At 46.1% G+C, this 17,810-nt stretch overlaps 1 protein-coding gene across 1 annotated transcript in view; it reads right to left on the bottom strand.

Annotated features, from left to right (window-relative positions):
* HJV (hemojuvelin BMP co-receptor) overlaps positions 1 to 17,270 on the bottom strand; it is a 28,701-nt gene extending 11,431 nt beyond the window's left edge. The window contains exon 1 of the mRNA XM_075283180.1: positions 16,916 to 17,270. The gene's annotated coding sequence lies outside the window, so the exon portion shown is untranslated. The remainder of the gene's footprint in view (positions 1 to 16,915) is intronic.
* Positions 17,271 to 17,810: the final 540 nt, after the last annotated feature.

Here is a 17,810-nt window from a genome sequence, read left to right on the forward strand (position 1 = left end):
TAAAACATTCCCCTTATACCCTTCATATAATGCCCCCATACAGTACAATGGCCCCCTTATGTCCCCATATAATGGCCCCTTATACGCTCATACAGCAAACCCTTATTCTTGCATCCCCCTTATGACCCCATACAGTACAGTGCCATCTAATGCCCCCATATAATGACCCCTTACTGTATGTCTCCATAAAGCACAATATCCCCATATAATGATCCCTTATGCCCATAAACAGTACAGTGTATTCCCCCAATATAGTGTAGTGCCCCTTTAAAGGGATCCTATCAATCAGACACAATTTTTCCTAGGTACTATGTCGGAATAGCCTTAAGAAAGGCTATTCTTCTCCTACCTTTCATCGTTCACCTGTAATTCCGGTTCGTGTCGGTATGCAAATTAGCTCTCTCGCAGCACTGGGGGTGGGCCCCAGCGTTCAAACAGCACTGGGGGTGTCCCCAATGCTGTGAGAGAACTCTCTCCAGCGCCGTCTCCATCTTCTTCAGCAGCATCATCTTCAGCCTTTTATTCTGGTGGTGGCTTGTAACTTCTAGGCCTCGGGCAGAGCAGACTGTGCATGCCCACAGGCCACGAGAAAATGGCCGCTTGCACAGTATTGGAAGCGGTCATTTTCTTGTGGCCTGTGGGCATGTGCAGTCTAGAAGTTACAAGCCACCGCCCAAAGAAGAGGCTGAAGAGGACGCTGCTGACGAAGATGGAGGTGGCGCTGGAGAGAGTTCTCTCGCAGCATTGGGGACGCCCCTAGTGCTGTTTGAGCGCTCGGGCCCGCCCCCAGTGTTGCAAGAGAGCTAATTTGCATACCGACAAGAACTGGGATTGTAGTTGGCGTGGAGAAGACGACGAAAGGTAGGAGAAGAATAGCCTTTCTTAAGGCTATTCCGACGTGGTACCTAGAAAAAATTGTGTCTGACTGATAGGATCCCTTTAATGAAAAAAAGAAAAAAAAGAAAAAAAAATCAAACGAGGAAAATCTAAGAAGGATTGGTCCGCACAGCTAGAAGGAGGAGCCACAAGAACCCTCATTTACATAATTACTTAATTAGAGCACTTAGTACCCATAACTATGGGATCACTACCCAAAAAATTTGTAGCGCAAAGGGTTAATGGCTTTGCATAGAATCCCAATATTGTTGTAACAATGTAAACATTGTGACAACAGGGTTCCCTGGCCCTCTGCCAAGACCTATGGCTGTTAATGGGAGAGGGAGGGGCCGGCACTGACAACATCTCTGAGGCCCGGTGAACTTCTTCAGGTCATCGGAAGCACAAGCTTCAAGACAGCGTTATAACACGAAGAAGGCAGCAGAGAACCTTATCATCATTTGTCATCTGTCATTATAGCAAGGGAGACACACATATTTGCTCAAAAAAAAAAAATTTGAGGTGCCCCCCTTTAAGTATCTTACCCAGGCTTAGAACCGACTGTCAGATTATTTATGCAAATTGAATAATTGGCCAAACAATTCAACCAAAATGGGTCAAACCAAGATCCACTGGAGGACTCTACAAAGCTACCAAGTCACCAAGCATGTACCCATGATATTCCTGTAGACCAGACTTACTATGGCGAATGTTTTATGGAGCTCATGTTGTGGGGTGATGTGTCCTCTGGCAAGGTTGGAAAAACACAATCTCCGTCCACCTGAAATATATTTCAAAGACAGCCGGTGTTCATCCCAGTCCAATTTTTTTCCTGTCCTCCTCCATAAGAGTGATAATCCGGGACTTTCAGAAGCAGCTGTCTTTGTGTATCTACAAGGATTTCGAGAGCTTCGGTGGCTGTCAGTTTAAGGACTGGATCTAAAACCAATCTGTCCTTCACACACAACAGATGAGGGCATCAGCAACACAATCGGGACCTAAAATGATACCATCACTGGGGTCTTCTGCCCAATATTGTCCAATCCTTGAACTATTAAGAACCTTGTAAGTAAGTCCTCATCTACAGTGTCTTCTTTGAAGCCTACAAGGTAGTCCATCTGGAAAATAGGACCTCACCAGGCACCTTTTGATCACTTGACCAAAAAATGGGTTTTCAAAAATATTCACCCCATGAACAAAAATCCTTACAAACAAGTTTGATGAAGGTCTTCTTTCTGCAGTCATTGAGTAATGGCCATAGTTTGCTTCCACCTCATGCAACAAAGCTAATGATCAACCGGTTTCCCGGGAGAGACAGCTGAAGCCTTGATCTTTGTCAGTCCTGGTCCATGCCAACTCAAAGAAGAGGAAACGACGGGAGGACAAACTGGTCAAATTTTTTTTATTAAACATGGTTGTGTAATGCCGCAAGGGCCCCACCTACCATTTGTCCTTTAGTGTCATAGATTTCATCTGACCATGACTGACAAGACGTATTTTGGTTAGAAATGTGATGGACCAAGTTGAATCTCCATGTGTATGGCTTTGGTCGATCACTTGGTTTAGTGCCCTGGTGGGTCAGTCTGGTCTGCCATGTTTTTGGTGGGATCATTCTAGTGTACAACCCCATGGACAATTAGACATTATCTCATGCATGGCCATCTTTTAGGGAATGGGCCACCAACCACAGATGAGATGGTTGACCACTCCAGCCAAAATTGGCATGTTTGGGTGATGAGTTCTAACCTTGTATATCTCGGAGTTGTGCTGGGTCATGATTTTGATGTAAGGTCTTGGACGATGGTGTAGAACTTCACCAGAAACTACACGCAAGAAGATGTTTTTGGTCACTTAAGGGTGAGACTTGCTAGTCCTCAGTATTTTGCATGTCTGAGGTCCTGGGGTGCCTGTATTTTGGAGATTCTTTTAGAACAGGTTAATTTTTAGGACACAGAGTTAAATAAAATTGAGGAGCAGGGAGCCAGTCACCCGATGCTAATGTGGTCGGAGGCTTGGAGACAGGGGTGGTGGTGTCACTACTTCTACTTTGGGGAAATGGGACGAAGGGAGTATTAGTTGTTTTTTTTAATGCCATTGGGGGTGATATACTATGGAGGGTATTATCGAGATATCATACTATGTGGGGACCCTATCGGGATAATATACTATGTGGGGGACTATGGGGACAATATACTATGTGAGGGACTATGGGGACAATATACTATGTGGGGACCCTATCGGGATAATATACTATGTGGGGGACTATGGGGACAATATACTATGTGGGGGACTATGGGGACAATATACTATGTGGGGCACTATGGGGACAATATACTATGTGAGGGACTATGGGGACAATATACTATGTGGGGCACTATGGGGACAATATACTATGTGGGGGACTATGGGGACAATATACTATGTGAGGGACTATGGGGACAATATACTATGTGAGGGACTATGGGGACAATATACTATGTGGGGGACTATGGGGACAATATACTATGTGGGGCACTATGGGGACAATATACTATGTGAGGGACTATGGGGACGATATACTATGTGGGGCACTATGGGGACAATATGCTATGTGAGGGACTATGGGGACAATATACTATGTGGGGGACTAGGAGGACAATATACTATGTGGGGGACTATGGGGACAATATACTATGTGGGGCACTATGGGGACAATATACTATGTGGGGGACTAGGAGGACAATATACTATGTGGGGGACTAGGAGGACAATATACTATGTGGGGGACTATGGGGACAATATAAGTGTGGGGGGCTATGGGGACAATATACTATGTGAGGGACTATGGGGACAATATATTATGTGGGGGACTATGGGGACAATATACTATGTGGGGCACTATGGGGACAATATACTATGTGGGGCACTATGGGGACAATATACTATGTGGGGCACTATGGGGACAATATACTATGTGGGGGCACTATGGGGACAATATACTATGTGGGGGACTATGGGGACAATATACTATGTGGGGCACTATGGGGACAATATACTATGTGGGGGCACTATGGGGACAATATACTATGTGGGGCACTATGGGGACAATATACTATGTGGGGGCACTATGGGGACAATATACTATGTGGGGCACTATGGGGACAATATACTATGTGGGGCACTATGGGGACAATATAAGTGTGGGGGGCACTATGGAGTCATTATACTGCACAATGACATTAATGGCACATTATAACGTATGTGGGTATTATGGTGTCTATAATGTAATATGGGGTACTAAGGGGGCTTTATACTATGTGGGGGCCATTATACTGTGTGGGGGCACTATGGAGCAACATATTACGTGGGGACACCTAACTGTATATTACACACTATTACTGTAGGGGGCCTCAGAGGGACAGGGTGGGATTAGGCGGAGTCAAAGGAGAATGGGCGGGACTGGGCAGATTTCAGGGCACATCTTGGCATGTGTAAATTTGCTATGGCCGCAAAGTTTGTCCCTATTTCTTTGCTGTGTAATTTGGGAGATACGCCATAGTGGTGTTATATAAGGGAATTACCCATAATGCAACCCCCCCCCCCCCCCCCAATACCAGAGCCTCAGGTTAATGTTTTGGGGCCCTGAATTGTTCCTATAAGACCCTCTCCCCTCACGTGGCACATGCCGCCCCCCAGCTTACGTTTATTTTGGTAAGGCAACAAGCCGACGCTAAATTTAGATCCCGCTCCGGACAGGGCCAATTAAAACATGCACCTGGCAGGCGGTTGTAGAAATAGCTGGTGCGGGGGGCAGCTCCGGGCCCTAAGCCCACCCCAGTCTGGGCCCTTCTAGCCATACAACATGTCATATCTATTCTATTCAGGAAGGGGGTGGGGAGCAAAACTTCTACACCAGATATCAATACTATTGAACCGTTTATATCTGTACCCGGGAAAGCTGGGTGACAGCTATTTTCGTTTCACCACACCCAGCTTTTTAAGACTACTGAATGACAAGTGTGCCTTCTTACACAGCGATACATACACAGGAGATGTGTCTCTGCTTTCATTGCTGTGTTTACCTCTCAGGATCCAAGAAAAGCTACATGACATCTGATGCTGATACAGCTCATCCTTGGTTTGCCACCCAGCTTTTTCTGACTGCTATTGCTATGGCTATTGTGCCATGTTATGTAGTGATACATATGCAGGTATATTTGCCATTCAGGAGTCTAGGAATGCTGGGTGACAACCAAAACGACGCCCCCCCATAACTGAATGAAAGTGAATATGGTCACCATTACACGTTAGGGGCAGCAACCCAACTTTTCCAAACTCCTGAAAGACAAATCTGCCGAGTTCATAATAATAGGAGGTGTCTTAGCTTTGTTGGGCATGATTGCTATTAAGGATTCTGGGAAAGCTGAGTTTCAAAGAATACAGCTGCTATTAAAGAGGTCGCTCAGCCTGTGTAGGCCTGTTTGCCTTTCAGGATTCTGGGAAAGCAGTGTGACTATGAATATGATCATCGTTACATTTCTTTCTGGGTTCATCACCAAGCTTTCCCAGCCTCCTGAATGACAAATCTGCTTTGTTATACACTGGGACTGTGTCTCATCTTTGATTAGGTATGTTGCAAGTCAGGATTCTGGGAGAGTTGAGTAACAATTAATACAGTCACCACTACATATCTTTCAGGGGTTTGGCACCCAGCTTTCCCAGCCTCCTGAATGATAACTCTACTTTACTATGCCGCCATATACACAGGGGGTGTGTCTCTTGCTAGATTTGTTTGCCATTCAGTATCCTGGAAAAGAAGAATGACATTGAATACGGCCATCTCTTTTGGAGTTTGCTACCCAGCTCTCTCATCCTCCTGAATGACATATCTGCCTTGTTATACACTGGGGCGGGGCGGGGGGAGGGGGGGGTGTCAGCCTTGCTAGGTATGTTTGCAGGACCCTGAAAAAGTTGAATGACGAATAAATACGGCCATCACTACGTCTTTCAGGGGTCTCCATCCATCTTTTCTAGCATCCTGATTGATGAATCTGCCTTGCAATATACACTTGGGATATGTCTCATTCTTGCTATGTAGGTTTGCCATTCAGGATCCTGGAAAAGTTGAGTAACAATGAATGCGGCCACCATGTCGTTTGGAGTTTGCCGTCCAGACTTCTAAATGACACATCTTCCTTGTTATACACTGGGAATGTGTTTCAGCCTTGCTATGTATGTTTGCCATTCAGGATCCTGGGAAAGTTGAGTGATACATGAGCAGAGCCATCACTACATATCTTTCAAGGGTCTTCCACCCATCTTTTTTAGCATCTTGAATGATAAATCTGCCTTGCTGGGCAGCCATATACACTGGGGATGTGTCTCAGCCTTTCGAGGTTTCCCGTTCAGGATCCTGGGAAAGTTGAGTGATAAATGAGCAGAGCCATCACTACATATCTTTCAAGGGTCTTCCACCCATCTTTTCTAGCATCCTGAATGACAAATCTGCCTTGCTGGGCAGCCATATACACTGCGGATGTGTCTCAACCTTTCTATGTTTTCCCTTCAGATCCTGGGAAAAGCTGAGTGACAAATGAATACAGTCATGACTACATAGCTTTCGGTGGTTTCGCACCCAGCTTTTCCATCCTCTCGAATCATAAATCTGCCTTGCTATGCAGCAATCCACACTGGGAATATATCTCAGTCTCGCTAGGTATGTTTGCTATTCAGGATCCTGGGAAAGTAGAGTAACCATTGAACACAGCCATCACTACATATCTTTCAAGGGTCTTCCACCCATCTTATCTAGCATCCTGAATGACAAATCTGCTTTGCTGTGCAGCCATATACGCCGGGGATGTGTCTCAGCCTTTCGAGGTTTCCCGTTCAGGATCCTGGGAAAGTTGAGTGATACATGAGCAGAGCCATCACTACATATCTTCAACGGTCTTCCACCCATCTTTTCTAGCATCCTGAATGATAAATCTGCCTTGCTGGGCAGCCATATACACTGCGGATGTGTCTCTACCTTTCTATGTTTTCCCTTCAGATCCTAGGAAAGCTGAGTGACAAATGAATACAGTCATTACTACATAGCTTTCAAGGGTCTTCCACCCATCTTTTTTAGCATCCTGAATGACAAATCTGCTTTGCTGTGCAGCCATATACGCCGGGGATGTGTCTCAGCCTTTCGAGGTTTCCCGTTCAGGATCCTGGGAAAGTTGAGTGATAAATGAGCAGAGCCATCACTACATATCTTTAAAGGGTCTTCCACCCATCTTTTCTAGCATCCTGAATGACAAATCTGCCTTGCTGGGCAGCCATATACACTGCGGATGTGTCTCAACCTTTCTATGTTTTCCCTTCAGATCCTGGGAAAAGCTGAGTGACAAATGAATACAGTCATGACTACATAGCTTTCGGTGGTTTCGCACCCAGCTTTTCCATCCTCTCGAATCATAAATCTGCCTTGCTATGCAGCAATCCACACTGGGAATATATCTCAGTCTCGCTAGGTATGTTTGCTATTCAGGATCCTGGGAAAGTAGAGTAACCATTGAACACAGCCATCACTACATATCTTTCAAGGGTCTTCCATCCATCTTATCTAGCATCCTGAATGACAAATCTGCTTTGCTGTGCAGCCATATACGCCGGGGATGTGTCTCAGCCTTTCGAGGTTTCCCGTTCAGGATCCTGGGAAAGTTGAGTGATAAATGAGCAGAGCCATCACTACATATCTTTAAAGGGTCTTCCACCCATCTTTTCTAGCATCCTGAATGACAAATCTGCCTTGCTGGGCAGCCATATACACTGCGGATGTGTCTCAACCTTTCAATGTTTTCCATTCAGATCCTGGGAAAGCTGAGTGACAAATGAATACAGTCATCACTACATAGCTTTCAGTGGTTTAGCACCCAGCTTTTCCATCCTCTCGAATCATAAATCTGCCTTGCTATGCAGCAATCCACACTGGGAATATATCTCAGTCTCGCTAGGTATGTTTGCTATTCAGGATCCTGGGAAAGTAGAGTAACCATTGAACACAGCCATCGCTACATATCTTTCAAGGGTCTTCCACCCATCTTTTCTAGCATCCTGAATGACAAATCTGCTTTGCCGTGCAGCCATATACACTGCGGATGTGTCTCAGCCCTTCGACGTTTTCCATTCAGGACTCTGGGAAAGCTGAGTGACAACAACTCAATCCATGTCTAGTTCCGGCCTCTTATTGCAGGCGGGAGCCATAAACAAGCAGCGATGTCGCTCACATGTAGCCCGTTCACGGCGCACACAGCGGCGAGGTGTCGGGGGATGGAACGCGTCTGACCGATGATTGATCTGATCTAGTAATATTTCTACGAGGGACACGCACATCGGATGGCGGCCAGCGCTAACCCCAGCCAGGTGCTGAGGAGCAGGGGGAGCGGCCATGTTGGATATGTCAAGTCGAGCTCTGGGGAACAGGCAATGAAATGCATCACTAATCCGCTCGTATCAGGGCTGCTCGCAGCTGTTGAACAGGTTGAGCGCCGGAGGCCAAGTCCTATATTAATACGGCGCGGTGATATTTAGCCGCGTACCGTCATGGACGGCTAAATCTAGAACCGTCTGGGTTGCCTATAGCATCCAACCACGGGGCAGCTTCCATTTTGTATACCGCTGTGGGAAAATGAAAGCTGCGCTGTGATTGGTGATTTGTCTATCACACAGGTTTCCTATTATTATAGATTGTCTGAGGTGTAACGGAGGCGGCCGCCATCTTAGGGTCATCGGTGAGGATTTTGACGCTGAATCCGCCTCCCAATTGACCGCCATCGTTTTATTTCCTCTAGCAGAAAAAAAGAAGCGACGTGATCTTTCTTCAGACGGATTCCGCCTGAAAAAACAATAGGAGGCGCAAAAAAACGCCAGCGGTTTTTTCAAGGTCCATACAAAAAACTAATAACGACTCAAAAAACGCTCCATTTCCTAATTCCTGAAGCGGATTTTTTCCTACAAAAATCCTCACCAAAAAAAAACTCTGTGGGAACTCGGCCCACATGGAGTTTTTTTCACTGACCCGTAGACTTCCATCGGTCAGAAGAAGGAGCTGGAGGACCCAAGGAACAACTCATTGATTTGAATGGGCACTGTGTAATTCCTCACTTCACCTGTGGTGGTGCTGTAGGGAAATGGAAGACTTGCAGCCCTATCGCTGATCGCTGCAACGGGAACCATTCAGACTAAACCTATGACCATAACTTAGACCACGACTTATGCGACCATATATTGTCGTGTCCTTCACCAATGTGACCCCTGTCGCAACGGAAACTACTAGACTCAAAAATTCCTGCAATGCTCTATCTTTTTTGCGACTAGAAGTCGTAATTGCAGCACCCTTATGGGGGTACAATACAAAATGGCGATATTACTGCACGGTGTGGCTTGTATTGAGGAGGTGGTGCAGCACAGAGAGGGGCTGGGGCCATGCGGTGACTTCAATCGCTCACCCAAAAAATATCTCTGACTATTTTAGGCAACAATTTGGCTGCGACTTGAAAGTCAATACTGGACGTCACGTCCAGCGTTAAAGGGGTCGTCCTGAAATTACAGATCTGGGCCCGGGGACTGTCCAGCGGCGCACAGGGCCTTGTTCCGATGGAAGTCTTTGTCACATGGTCACCGGAAAGGACCTGGGATGTTACGCACACACGTGACCACTGAGGATAGTCATGTACGACAAGGACTTCTGCAGGAACAGGCCAAGGGGCGACGCAGCAGTGGAGACAGCGGAGCATCAGGAACAGGCGAATACGTTTTTTTCTTTTATGCTTCACCTTACCCTGCCTGCTGCCCCCAAACTGTAATTCATGGACATCCCCTTTAAATTCATTTTAAAATATAGGTCCTGTCTTATAGCTGACCGTAAAACGAGAGGGGGCTCTATGAAAACTGGCGCCCCCCCTCAGGTACAAGATGGCTGTGATAAAAAGATGCCATTACACGTTAGTCATAGGCGCATGTGACTAAGGGTCCCTAGGGGTCCGCGAAAACAGAAAGGACAGCGCAGTGACCCCATCGATAGAATAGACAAGAATCCATCGCCCATGCAGATTTGGCCGTGTGAATGGGGTCATAGAAAGGAACAGGTCTGTATGATATCCATTATGGCAGACCCAAAATAGCGCACCCCTCAGGACAACCCGCACACATGTTCTGGGCACTCGTCTTGATGTGTGACTAAAGTCGCCAGCATGTCCCCTATATTGGGGTCAAGATTTCCCGTCTTTGCTGATGCTGTGACGTTGTCACCTGTGCGTCGCCCTCACTGTCCACGTATGTGTGAGCTGCTTGTTACTCACTGACCGGACATGTGGGGGCGACGTTAGTGTCATGACAGTCACTGTCTTACCTTTCACTGGAGAATAAGTGACTCACACCAGTTCCTGTGCTTAGTCACACACTATATATATATATATATATATATATATATATATATATATATATATATATATACTGGTCTGTGCAACCTGTCTTACTTGGGACATCTCTTAGTGCCGCCATATTATTGCCAATGCCAACCCTAATCCATAGTCAGTGTCATCTTAACTGCACCCCCTTAAGGACATAATAGGTAGATAGGTTAGTGTCACCAGAACCAGCATATCACCGCAGCCCTGCAGATAGATAGGTTAGTGTCACCAGAACCAGCATATCACCCCAGCCCTGCAGATAGATAGGTTACAGTCACCAGACCCAGCATATCACCCCAGCCCTGCAGATAGATAGGTTAGTGTCACCAGAACCAGCATATCACCCCAGCCCAGCAGATAGATAGGTTACTGTCACCAGAACCAGCATATCACCCCAGTCCTACAGATAGATAGGTTACTGTCACCAGAACCAGCATATCACCCCAGCCCTGCAGATAGATAGGTTAGTGTCACCAGAACCAGCATATCACCTCAGCCCTGCAGATAGATAGGTTAGTGTCACCAGAACCAGCATATCACCCCAGCCCTGCAGATAGATAGGTTAGTGACACCAGAACCAGCATATCACCCCAGCCCTGCAGATAGATAGGTTACAGTCACCAGACCCAGCATATCACCCCAGCCCTGCAGATAGATAGGTTACTGTCACCAGAACCAGCATATCACCCCAGCCCTGCAGATAGATAGGTTAGTGTCACCAGAACCAGCATATCACCCCAGCCCTGCAGATAGATAGGTTAGTGTCACCAGAACCAGCATATCACCCCAGCCCTGCAGATAGATAGGTTACTGTCACCAGAACCAGCATATCACCCCAGTCCTGCAGATAGATAGGTTACTGTCACCAGACCCAGCATATGAGCCCAGCCCTGCAGATAGATAGGTTAGTGTCACCAGAACCAGCATATCACCCCAGCCCTGCAGATAGATAGGTTAGTGTCACCAGAACCAGCATATCACCCCAGCCCTGCAGATAGATAGGTTACTGTCACCAGAATCAGCATATCACCCCAGTCCTGCAGATAGATAGGTTAGTGTCACCAGAACCAGCATATCCCCCCAGCCCTGCAGATAGATAGGTTAGTGTCACCAGAACCAGCATATCACCCCAGCCCTGCAGATAGATAGGTTAGTGTCACCAGAACCAGCATATCACCCCAGCCCAGCAGATAGATAGGTTAGTGTCACCAGAACCAGCATATCACCCCAGTCCTGCAGATAGATAGGTTAATGTGACCAGAACCAGCATATCACCCCAGCCCTGCAGATAGATAGGTTACTGTCACCAGAATCAGCATATCACCCCAGTCCTGCAGATAGATAGGTTACTGTCACCAGAACCAGCATATCACCCCAGCCCAGCAGATAGATAGGTTAGTGTCACCAGAACCAGTATATCACCCCAGCCCAGCAGATAGATAGGTTAGTGTCACCAGAACCCAGTATATCACCCCAGCCCTGCAGATAGATAGGTTAGGGTCACCAGAACCCAGATATCACCCCAGCCCTGCAGATAGATAGGTTACTGTCACCAGAACCAGCATATCACCCCAGCCCAGCAGATAGATAGGTTAGCGTCACCAGAACCAGCATATCACCCCAGCCCTGCAGAAAGATAGGTTAGTGTCACCAGAACCAGCATATCACCCCAGCCCTGCAGATAGATAGGTTACTGTCACCAGAACCAGCATATCACCCCAGTCCTGCAGATAGATAGGTTACTGTCACCAGAACCAGCATATCCCCCCAGCCCTGCAGATAGATAGGTTAGTGTCACCAGAACCAGCATATCACCCCAGCCCTGCAGATAGATAGGTTAGTGTCACCAGAACCAGCATATCCCCCCAGCCCTGCAGATAGATAGGTTAGTGTCACCAGAACCAGCATATCACCCCAGCCCTGCAGATAGATAGGTTAGTGTCACCAGAACCAGCATATCACCCCAGTCCTGCAGATAGATAGGTTACTGTCACCAGAACCAGCATATCACCCCAGCCCTGCAGATAGATAGGTTAGTGTCACCAGAACCAGCATATCACCCCAGTCCTGCAGATAGATAGGTTAATGTGACCAGAACCAGCATATCACCCCAGCCCTGCAGATAGATAGGTTACTGTCACCAGAACCAGCATATCACTCCAGCCCTGCAGATTGATAGGTTAGTGTCACCAGAACCAGCATATCACTCCAGCCCTGCAGATAGATAGGTTACTGTCACCAGAACCAGCATATCACCCAGCCCTGCAGATAGATAGGTTAGTGTCACTAGAACCAGCATATCACCCCAGCCCTGCAGATAGATAGGTTAGTGTCACCAGAACCAGCATATCACCCCAGCCCTGCAGATAGATAGGTTACTATAACCAAACCCAGCATATCACCCCAGCCCTGCAGATAGATAGGTTAGTGTCACCAGAACCAGCATATCCCCCCAGCCCTGCAGATAGATAGGTTAGTGTCACCAGAACCAGCATATCACCCCAGCCCTGCAGATAGATAGGTTAGTGTCACCAGAACCAGCATATCACCCCAGCCCAGCAGATAGATAGGTTAGTGTTACCAGAACCAGCATATCACCCCAGCCCTGCAGATAGATAGGTTAGTGTCACCAGAACCAGTATATCACCCCAGCCCAGCAGATAGATAGGTTAGTGTCACCAGAACCCAGTATATCACCCCAGCCCTGCAGATAGATAGGTTAGGGTCACCAGAACCCAGATATCACCCCAGCCCTGCAGATAGATAGGTTACTGTCACCAGAACCAGCATATCACCCCAGCCCAGCAGATAGATAGGTTAGTGTCACCAGAACCAGCATATCACCCCAGCCCTGCAGAAAGATAGGTTAGTGTCACCAGAACCAGCATATCACCCCAGCCCTGCAGATAGATAGGTTACTGTCACCAGAACCAGCATATCACCCCAGTCCTGCAGATAGATAGGTTACTGTCACCAGAACCAGCATATCCCCCCAGCCCTGCAGATAGATAGGTTAGTGTCACCAGAACCAGCATATCACCCCAGCCCTGCAGATAGATAGGTTAGTGTCACCAGAACCAGCATATCCCCCCAGCCCTGCAGATAGATAGGTTAGTGTCACCAGAACCAGCATATCACCCCAGCCCTGCAGATAGATAGGTTAGTGTCACCAGAACCAGCATATCACCCCAGTCCTGCAGATAGGTTACTGTCACCAGAACCAGCATATCACCCCAGCCCTGCAGATAGATAGGTTAGTGTCACCAGAACCAGCATATCACCCCAGTCCTGCAGATAGATAGGTTAGTGTCACCAGAACCAGCATATCACCCCAGCCCTGCAGATAGATAGGTTACTGTCACCAGAACCAGCATATCACTCCAGCCCTGCAGATTGATAGGTTAGTGTCACCAGAACCAGCATATCACTCCAGCCCTGCAGATAGATAGGTTACTGTCACCAGAACCAGCATATCACCCAGCCCTGCAGATAGATAGGTTAGTGTCACTAGAACCAGCATATCACCCCAGCCCTGCAGATAGATAGGTTAGTGTCACCAGAACCAGCATATCACCCCAGCCCTGCAGATAGATAGGTTACTATAACCAAACCCAGCATATCACCCCAGCCCTGCAGATAGATAGGTTAGTGTCACCAGAACCAGCATATCACCCCAGCCCAGCAGATAGATAGGTTAGTGTCACCAGAACCAGCATATCACCCCAGTCCTGCAGATAGATAGGTTAATGTGACCAGAACCAGCATATCACCCCAGCCCTGCAGATAGATAGGTTACTGTCACCAGAACCAGCATATCACCCCAGTCCTGCAGATAGATAGGTTACTGTCACCAGAACCAGCATATCACCCCAGCCCAGCAGATAGATAGGTTAGTGTCACCAGAACCAGCATATCACCCCAGCCCAGCAGATAGATAGGTTAGTGTCACCAGAACCCAGTATATCACCCCAGCCCTGCAGATAGATAGGTTAGGGTCACCAGAACCCAGATATCACCCCAGCCCTGCAGATAGATAGGTTACTGTCACCAGAACCAGCATATCACCCCAGCCCAGCAGATAGATAGGTTAGTGTCACCAGAACCAGCATATCACCCCAGCCCTGCAGAAAGATAGGTTAGTGTCACCAGAACCAGCATATCACCCCAGCCCTGCAGATAGATCGGTTACTGTCACCAGAACCAGCATATCACCCCAGTCCTGCAGATAGATAGGTTAGTGTCACCAGAACCAGCATATCACCCCAGCCCTGCAGATAGATAGGTTAATGTCACCAGAACCAGCATATCACCCCAGCCCTGCAGATAGATAGGTTACTGTCACCAGAACCAGCATATCACTCCAGCCCTGCAGATTGATAGGTTAGTGTCACCAGAACCAGCATATCACTCCAGCCCTGCAGATAGATAGGTTACTGTCACCAGAACCAGCATATCACCCAGCCCTGCAGATAGATAGGTTACTGTCACCAGATCCAGCATATCACCCCAGCCCTGCAGATAGATAGGTTAGTGTCACTAGAACCAGCATATCACCCCAGCCCTGCAGATAGATAGGTTAGTGTCACCAGAACCAGCATATCACCCCAGCCCTGCAGATTGATAGGTTAGTGTCACCAGAACCAGCATATCACCCAGCCCTGCAGATAGATAGGTTAGTGTCACTAGAACCAGCATATCACCCCAGCCAATTAAAATGTGATAAAACTGCAAGTAGTCTAGTAGACTACTGTAATGTTATGGCACCAGGTGTCCTCAGGTCTCCATCCTCTTTACATCTAAGTGCCATATTGTCTGTGGCAGGTTTTGCAGCTCGGTGTGATCCATGTGTCACCTCTCTCGTAGTTTGTGGTCGTACCCCCCCATGGGTCAAATTCCTGCCATGTTGCCCCTCAGCTGCTGTGCCACCCTGAATGGCCGGACTCTACTATTCCTCAAAAAACATTGACAAGACCCAAAGGGCATTTACCCCGCTCACCAAATCATGGCCATCGCCCCAGTCTTTATTGTCACCCAGCTTTCTGAATGGTATATTGGCCTTGTGATGTAGTAAATGAGCAGATTTGCTGCTGCCGGAGGTAACAATGGATATAATTAAAACATTTTTTGGGTGTAAATGCCCTTTGGTGGTAGAATGCAGCCCCCTGGTCACAGCTGTTTTCATGTTTGCTTGTAAGCTCCTGTACAAATAGGGAGAAGAACAAAGTGACTGGTGTGAAGGGAAAATTCACAGCTTGGTTGTTTCTGCGGTTTCATGGGCAGCTGGGGTAGAGACCACACCATCGGGGCCGCATGTGTGACATCCGAGCCGCAGAGCCCTCACATAGTCCAAGGATAACAAGAGGAGGAAAGAGCAAGAGAACCTGCCGATAATGGCTGTCACACACTGGAGGACTACAGCTCCCAGCACAACCACTACACACCACTTAGGGTTTTTTTTTTCTATTTTTCCAAAATTTTCACAAATATTTTACAAAATTGGTCATCACCACTGAAATAACAAGGGCACCGTCCAATAGATCAGCTTATAATCCTCCACGTGGAAAATGAGGACAGGATTTTATTTAACGAATGAAAATATGAACTGAAAACCTTTTTAAATTTTACGAAATTTTGAAAATTGAAATAAATTTAGTTTACATATTTTTTGGAATTTAAATTATTTATTTTTTTCAGCGTTAATCCCAGAAAAAAAAAAAATTACACAAACTTTTTGAAGCTGGAAGATTTAGCTACAGGTTGGTGTAGGTAAAAATTTTTTTTTTTCTCTCTCTTTTTCTCTCTCTCTCTCTATATATATATATATACACACACACACACACACACACTTTTTTATGTGAAAGACAAAAATTTTTGGGAGATTTAACGTTAGCATGACAATATATTCACTGTTTGGAATAAATCTGATATACAAGTTGCTCTTAAATATTATTACATTTAATATATGTGCAATTAATAAATAAAAATTAATGAATTTTACATATTTTAAGAAATAAAAAAAGTTACTTTTAAAAATGTAAAACTTTTTTCTTTTTTAAAAAATAAATAAAAAAATTAAATATATATATTTTTTTTTTCCATGTTTATGAAATCCAAAAAGTTTTTTTCTATTTCATGAACACAAATGGAAAAAAAAGTATATATAAATATTATAAATAAAATATATTTAAAGATTTTTTTTTTTTTGGGGTGTCCATGAAATCGAAAAACTTTTCGGATTTCATGAACGCAAATGGGGAAAAAAATGACATAGAAACACAAAAGATACAACAGAAATAAAATATATATATATATATATATATATATATATATATATATATATACATCCAATTTGTGTTCACGAAATCCAAAAAGTTTTTCGATATCACAAACGCAAATGGAGAAAAAAATTATATAGAAATACAAAAAAAATACAACAGAAATTTTAAAAACCCCCCCAAAAACATATATATTCCAATTTATGTTCACGAAATCCAAAAAATTGGATTAAAAAAACTCAAGCGAAAAAAAAAAAAAATGTGTAGAAACTAAAAAAACTACGGGTGCAGGTTAGTCGCTCTTGCTGACGCACACACTGCACTTACCTGGCACTCTGTAGTCGGGCTGCCGCCGTCACTTGCCCATGATACTTGACGTGTCCTTGAGTCATGTAGCAATGAATGGAACGCATTAAATCTGCATGGTGTCCCCCAATACTCTAGAAGTAGGGTGATATCAAATGAGGCCAGTGCTCTTCTCCCTGCTCTGTACCCTCTGGTGGGACCACCTATTTTTCAGAGGGTGGGTGCAGGGGGTCTCAGCAGGGCTCCGGAGATACCAGAGGGGAGATAAATCAGTAGACATTGGCACCTGCTCTTTGCTTGAACAACTGTGTTTGGCCTCCTCGGTGCTCGCTGCATATGTTACTTGCAGGATGGAAGGAGCACAGTATAGGGTGTGTGAGCGAGAGCGAAGGGGGAGAGACTGGAGGGGTCTAAAAAAAGACTGAAACAGATGTAGGGGAAGCCAGCGAGCTCAATATGTCAAGCCTTTCTGGAGCTCAGGCTAAAGTCATGCAAGTGACATTTCTGGAAGGGGATGATGCAAGGAGCGAACGGAGGATGCGGAGGGACAAGCTTTATTTATGTTTACGGTATAGATGATTTGGGGTAGACGATGATCCTCCATCTAGGAGCATTATTGATGGTGCCAGAATGTCACCCTATATAGCTCTGATATACAGCTCCAAAGCCCCCACATAGACGGGGTTAAGAGAAAAAATCTGGGTGCCCGTAGTCACCACTAGGTGGCGCCTATGGCTTTCTGGTCGTATACGTTATTCTTTTCATTGAACATTGGGCCTCGAGCCCATGTATAAACCATCCTGATATATTCTCCACAGGGTCTATGAAGAGTCCATTAGGATTTTTGGGCCTTGCCAGTAGAGAAGTTCGAGCCAATAAGGAGTCAGGTCACTGATGTGTTCATGTCAGTAACTCC

The sequence above is a fragment of the Leptodactylus fuscus genome, chromosome 7 (genome assembly GCF_031893055.1).
Source record: "Leptodactylus fuscus isolate aLepFus1 chromosome 7, aLepFus1.hap2, whole genome shotgun sequence".
NCBI classification, from domain to species: domain Eukaryota; kingdom Metazoa; phylum Chordata; class Amphibia; order Anura; family Leptodactylidae; genus Leptodactylus; species Leptodactylus fuscus.